We start from the raw sequence: 7,272 nt of genomic DNA on the forward strand, positions 1-7,272 counted from the left end.
GGAAGAAAACTGAAAGATTAACAAATATATTGAGATTAAAAACATGCTGCTGAATAATCAATGGTCAAAGAAGAAATCAAACGGAAAATGAAAGACTATGCTGAGAAAAATTAGAAAACACACATACCAAAACTTAGAGCATGCCACAAAAGCAATTCCAAAAGGGAAGTTCATTTTTTTGTTTGTATTTTTTGTTTATTTTTATTTTTTATGTTTGAAAATTTTTTAATTTCTATCCAAGTTAGTTAGCATATAGTGCAACAATAATTTCAGGAATAGATTCCAGTGATTCATCCTCTATGTATAACACCTAGTCCTCATCCCAACAAGTGTCTTATTTAATGTCCCTTACCCACTTGGATCATCCCCCTCCCACAACCCCTCCAGCAACCCTCTGTTTGTTCTCTATATTTAAGAGTCTCTTATGTTTTGTCCCCCTCCCTGTTTTTATATTATTTTTGCTTCTCTTCCCTTATGTTGATCTGTTTTTTATCTTAATTTTACATATGATTGAAGTCATTTGATATTTGTCTTTCTCTGACTAATTTCGCTTACCATAATACCCACTAAATTCCATGCATGTAGTTGCAAATGGCAAAATTTCATTCTTTAAAATTTTTTTATTAATTTTGAGACAGAGAGAGACAGATCATGAGCAGGGGAGGGGCAGGGAGCAAGGGAGACACAGAATCCGAAGCAGGATCCAGGCTCTGAGCTGTCAGCACAGAGCCTGATGTGGGGCTCGAACTCATGGACTGTGAGATCATGACTTGAGCTGAAGTCGGACGCTTAATCGACTGAGTCACCCAGGCGCCCCAAGATTTCATTCTTTTGATTGCTGAGTAATACTCCATTGTGTATATATATATATATATATGCCACATCTCCTTTATCCATTCATCCATTGATGGACATTTAGGCTCTTTCCATACTTTGTTGTCGTTAGTGCTGCTATAAACATTGGGCTGCATGAGCCCCTTCAAAACAGCACACTTGCATCCCTTGGATAAATACCTAGTAGTGCAACTGCTTGGTCAGAGGGTAGTTTTATTTTTAGTTTTTGAAGAACCTCCATACTATTTTCTAGAGTGGCTGCACCAGTTTGCATTCCCACCAGCAGTGCAAAAGCGATCCTCTTTCTCTGCATCCTCGCCAACATCTGTTGTTGCACGAGTTGTTAATGTTAACCATTCTGACAGGTGTGAGGTGATATCTCATTGTGGTTTTAATTTGTATTTCCCTGATGATGAGTTATGCTGAGCATTTTTTTCATATGTCAGTTGGCCATCTGGATGCCTTCTTTGGAGAAGTGTCTATTCATGTCTTTCACCCATTTCTTCACTGGATTATTTTTTATTTGGGTGTTGAGTTTGATAAGTTCTTTATAGATTTTGAATATGAGCCCTTTATCTGATATGTCATTTGCAAATACCTTCTCCCATTCAGTCCATTGCCTTTTATTTTTGCTGATTGTTTCCTTCACTGCGCAGAAGCTTTTTTTTTTTTTATGAAGTCCCAATAGTTCATTTTTGCTTTTGTTTCCCTTGCCTCCAGAGACATGTTGAGTAAGAACGTGCTGTGGTCAAGTTCAAAAAGTTTTTGCCTGCTTTCTTCTCTAGGATTTTGATGGCTTCCTGTCTTAATTTAGGTCGTTCATCCATTTTGAGTTTATTTTTGTGTATGGTATAAGAAAGTGGTCTAGGTGCATTTTTCTGCATGTCCCTGTCCAGTTTTCCCAGCACCATTTGCTAAAGAGACAGTCTTTATTCTACTGGATTTTATTTCCTGCTTTATCAAAGATTAGTTGGCCATACTTTTGTGGGTCCATTTGTGAGTTCTCTATTCTGTTCCATTGATCTGAGTGTCCGTTTTCGTGCCAGTACCATACTGTCTTGATGATTACAACTGTGTAATACATTTTGAAGTCCAGGATTGTGATGCCTCCAGCTTTGGTTTTCTTTTTCAGGGTTTGCTTTGGCTATTTGGGGTCTTTTCTGGTTCCATACAAATTTTAAGATTGTTTGTTCTAACTCCATGAAGAATGTTGATGTGATTTTGATAGGGATTGCATTGAATATGGAGATTGCTTTGGGTAGTACAGACATTTTAACAATATTTGTTCTTCCAATCCAGGAACATGGAATATTTTTCCTTTTTTTGTGTGTGTCTTCAATTTCTTTCATAAGCTTTCTATAATTTTCAGTGTATAGATTTTCATCTCTTTGGTTAGGTTTATTCCTAGGTATTTTAATGCTTTTTGGTGCAATTTTAAATGGGATAGAGTCCTTGATTTCTCTTTCTGTTGCTTCGTTATTGGTGTATAGGAATGCAACCAATTTCTGTGCATTGATTTTATATTCTGCAACTTTGCTGAATTAACGCATCAGTTCTAGCAGTTTTTTGGTGGAATCTTTTGGGTTTTCCATACAGAGTACCATGTCATCTGTGAAGAGTGAAACTTTGACTTCCTCTTTGCTGATTTAGATGCCTTTTATTCCTTTGCATTATCTGATTGCTGAGGCTAAGTCTACCAATACTATGTTGAATGACAGTGGTGAGAGTGGACATCCCTGTCATGTTCCTGGCCTTAGAGGGAAAGCTCTCAGTTTTTCCCCATTCAGAATGAAATTAATGGTATATCTTTCATATATGGCTTTTATGATCTTGAGGGATGATCCTTCTATCCCTACTTTCTTGAGGTTTTTTAGCAAGAAAAGATGCTGTATTTTGTCAATTGCTTTCTGTGCATTTATTGAGAGGATCATGTGGTTCTTGTCCTTTCTTGTATTGATGTGATGTGTCATACTGATTCTTTTGTGGATATCAAACCAGCCCTGCATCCCAGGTATAAATACCACTTGCTTGTGGTGAATAACTTTTAATGCATTTTTGGATCCGATTGGCTAGTAACTTGTTGAAGATTTTTGCATCCATGTTCATCAGGGAAATTGGTCTGCAGTTCTCCTTTTTAGTGGGGTCTTTGTCTGGTTTTGGAATCAAGATAATGCTGGCTTCATAGAATGAGTTTGGAAGTTGCCCTTCCATTTCTATTTTTTGGAACAGCTTCAAAAGAATAGGTGTTCACTGTTCTTTAAATGTTTAGTAGAATTCTCCTGGAAAGCCATTCAGCCCTGGACTCTTGTTTTTTGGGAGATTTTTAATTACTGATTCAATTTCTCTACTGGTTATGGGTCTGATAAAAATTTATATTTCTTCTTGTTTCAGTTTTGGTAGTTGATATGTTTCTAGGAATTTGTCCATTTCTTCCAGATTGCTCATTTTATTGGCATGTAATTGCTCAAAATATTACCTTATTATTTTTTTGTATTTCTGCTGTGTTGATTGTGATCTCTCCTCCTTCACTCTTGATTTTATTTATTTGGATCCTTTACTTTTTCTTTTTGATCAAACTGGCTAGGGGTCTATCATTTTGTTAATTCTTTCAAAGAACCAGCTCCTGGTTTCATTGTTCTGTTTTACTGGTTTTTTGGTTTCGATAGCATTGATTTCTGCTCTAGTCTTTGTTATTTCCTGTCTTCTGCTGGTTTGGCGTTTTATTTGCTGTTCTTTTTCCAGTTCTTTAAGGTGTAAGTTTAGATTGTGTATCTGAGACCTTTATTCCCTCTTTAGGAAGGTCTGGATTGCTATATACTTCCCTCTTATGTCTGCCTTTGCTGCATCCCAGAGGTTTTGGGCTATGGTGTTATCATTTTCATTGGCTTCTATGTACTTTTTAATTTTGTCTTTAGGTTCTTGGTAGGATGTTCTTTAGTCTCCAAGTATTTGTTACCTTTCCAAATTTTTTCTTGTGATTTATTTTGAATTTCATAGTGTTGTGGTCTGAAAATATGCACTATATGATCTCGATCTTTTTGTACTTGTTGAGGGCTGATTTGTGTCCCAATATCTGATCTATTCTGGAGAATGTTCCATGTACACTCCAGAAGAATGGGTAGTCTGCTGCTTTAGGATGAAATGTTCTGAATACATCTGTTAGGTCCATCCAGTCCAGTGTGTCATTCAAAGCCATTGTTTCCATGTTGATTTTTTGTTTTGATCATCTGTCCATTATTGTAAGTGGGGTGTTGAAGTCCTCTCCTATTATGGTATTATTATCAATGAGTTTCTTTATGTTTGTGATTAATTGATTTATATATTTGGAATTCTTCCACATTAGGAGCATAAATGTTCACAACTGTTGGATCTTCTTGGTGGATAGACCCCTTAATTATGCTATAATGTCCTTCTTCATCTCTTTTATTTTAAAATCTAGAGTGTCTGATATAACTATGGCTACTCTGGCTTTCTTTTCATGACATTAGCACGATAGATGATTCTTCATCCCCTTAATCTCAATCTGAAGGTGTCTTTAGGTCTAAAGTGGGTCTCTTGTAAACATCATATAGATGGATCTTGTTTTCTTATCCATTCTGTTATCCTATGTCTTTTGATTGAAGCACTTAGTCCATGGACATTTAGAGTGAGTACTAAGAGATATGAATTTATTGCCATCATGTTTCCTGTAGAGTTGGAGTTTCTGGTGGTGTTCTCTGGTCCTTTCTAGTCTTTGCTGCTTTTGGTCTTTTTTTCCCTGTCTTTTCTCCCCTCAGAAATTCCCCCTTAAAATTTATTGCAGGGCTGCTTTAGTGGCATGAACTCCTTTAGTTTTTGTTTGCCTGGGAAACTTTTTATCTTTCCTCTGTTCTGAATGACAGCCTTGCTGGATAAAGAATTCTTGGCTGCATATTTTTCTGATTTAGCACATTGAATATATCCTGACACTCCTTTCTGGCCTGCCAAGTTTCTATGCATAGGTCTACTGCGAACCTGATCTGTCTTCCCTTGTTTGTTAAGGACCTTTTCCCCCTTGCTACTTTCACGATTCTTTCTTTGCCTAAGTATTTTGTGAATTTGACTATGACAAGCCATGTTGATCATTGGTTTTTGTTGAATCTAATGGGAGTTCTCAGTGCTTTCTGGATTTTGAGGTCTGTGTCTTTCCTCAGGTTAGGAAAGTTTTCCACTCTGGTTTGCTCACATACACCTTCTACCCCTTTTTCTCTCTCTTCATCTTCTGACACCCCTATGATTCTGATGTTATTCCTTTATAATGAGTCACTGAGTTCTTTAATTCTCATGTTGTGCTCTTTTGCCTTATTCTCCTTTTTTTTGGCTTCATTATTCTCCATAAGTTTGTCCTCTATATTGCTGATTCACTGCTCTGCTTCATCCATCCTTGCCACCATGGCATCCACTCAAGATTGCAGCTCAGTTATAGCATTTTTAATTTTGTCCTGACCAGCTTGTACTTCTTTTATCTCTGCAGAACGGGATTCTATGCTATTTTCAACACCAGCTAGTATTCTTATTATTGTGATTCTAAATTCTGGTTCAGACATCTTGCTTGTATCTGTTGTTGATTAAGTCCTTGGCTGTCACTTCTTCCTGTTCTTTCTTTTGGGTGATTTCCTTTGTTTCATCATTTTGAAGGAAGAAAAGGAATTAATAAAGTAAAAAAAATTTAAAAATTAAAAACAACACAAAAAATCAAATAAAAGATGCTAGATCCCAGGTGTGTTTTAGTCTGGTTGTTGAAGGAAGCTTGATAGAATAGAGGAAAAAGGGAAAGAAAAGGAAAAAAAAGGAAAATGTTTGAAAATTTGAAAAAATAAATACGATAAAATGGAATAAAATGAAACGAAAAAGTAAAATAGAATGTAAAAAATTTACAAAAAAGTAAAACATATAGTTGAAAAAAATAAAGAAAAATCTTTTTAATAAAATGGAAAATAAAAATAAATCTTTTCTCTTTTTTTAGTTAGGAATAAGAAAGGGAAAAAATAGATTAGATGGACCAGCAAACAAAGTGAAATACAATTGAAATTACATCCAGTTTCCCATAGAAGTCAAACTATATAGTCCATAACCTAAGCAGGCAGAGATACTTGTGGTGTTCCTTAAGAGCACGGTTGGCCCAGTTGGACATGGCTTGGTGTAATGACTCCTTTCTCCACTAGATGGTGCTGCTTAGCTTTCTGGGGTGGATTATTGTGGCATATGTAGGTGTGTATGGGCATGTGCAGGAGGGGTGAAAATGGCATCACCCAGCTACCCAGTCTTTAGTATCAAAACTCTGCTCTCACCAGCAATCAAAAACCCCTCCTTTGTCTCTAGCTTCTGTCTCCTCCCTGCTTCTACACTGTGACCAAGCCATCAGGCTGCCAGGTGGCACTTCCCTCCTGATTTTTATTTCAGATGGGACTGTGTTTCCCAACCCCTCACTTCTGAGGGACTGTAGCTTTGACCAGCTAAAACCCTTTGGGGGAGGATCTCAAGCAATGGCCAGGTGCCAGCCCACCCCCTGGAATGTTCATGTGACTGTGCTGTTGCCAATGCCCAGAGATTGTGGCGGGGTGTCAGCCTGCCCCAGAAAAAGTTCACATAATCGTGTAGCAGCAGCGTTTCAGGGACTATGGAAAATCACAACACACATCTGGTGCCAGGGTTCAGTGAACCCTTAATGTCTTGTTCCAACACCAGCAAATGTGGTTGATATCTGGGGTCTGCTGGGACCTTTGCCTTTGGGGAGGCTGCATAAGTCTCTACCAAGTGTCCTCCCAGCAGGGGAACTGTCTCTCCCTGCTGGCCCCAGGACCCCTCAGACCTTGCTCCTTGCTCCTGGGGATTTGCCCTTCTCACCAGAGCACTTCCAGGTATCAAGCTGCAGAGTTTCAGACTCTTCACTTCTCTGTTTATAGCATCTTAATGGAATTTAAATCTTTTCCTTTGTCTTCTTTCCTTTATCCCTTTTTTGTTCAGTCCCTTGCAGCTGTTTCCATTCTTCCTCTCTCTCTCCAGCTGCTTTCAGGGGAGGGATGCTTTACCCATATCCTCCCACTATCTCCATCCTCTCTCCACAAGCAAAAATATCTCTCGGCCCTCCACGACTTCTCTCTCCCCCAGTTCACCTCTCCGTGCCATGTAACTGCTAAGTTCTGTGGTTCAAGTCGTGCAGATTGTTGTGTTAATCCTAAAATCAATTTCCTAGGTTGCAAGATGGTTTAGTGTTGATCTGGCTGCATTTCAGGGATGAGAGGTTCAAAAAAACCTTTCATCCTGTTCCACCATCTTGGCCCCCTCCTCTTAAGTTTTTATTTAGATTCCAGTTAGTTAACAACAGTTTAATAATAGTTTAATGTGTACAATAGAGTGATTCAACACTTCCATACAGCACCCAGTGTTCATCACAACAACTGTGCCCCTTAATCTCCA

Source organism: Prionailurus bengalensis, chromosome B2, assembly GCF_016509475.1.
Source record: "Prionailurus bengalensis isolate Pbe53 chromosome B2, Fcat_Pben_1.1_paternal_pri, whole genome shotgun sequence".
Taxonomy (NCBI): domain Eukaryota; kingdom Metazoa; phylum Chordata; class Mammalia; order Carnivora; family Felidae; genus Prionailurus; species Prionailurus bengalensis.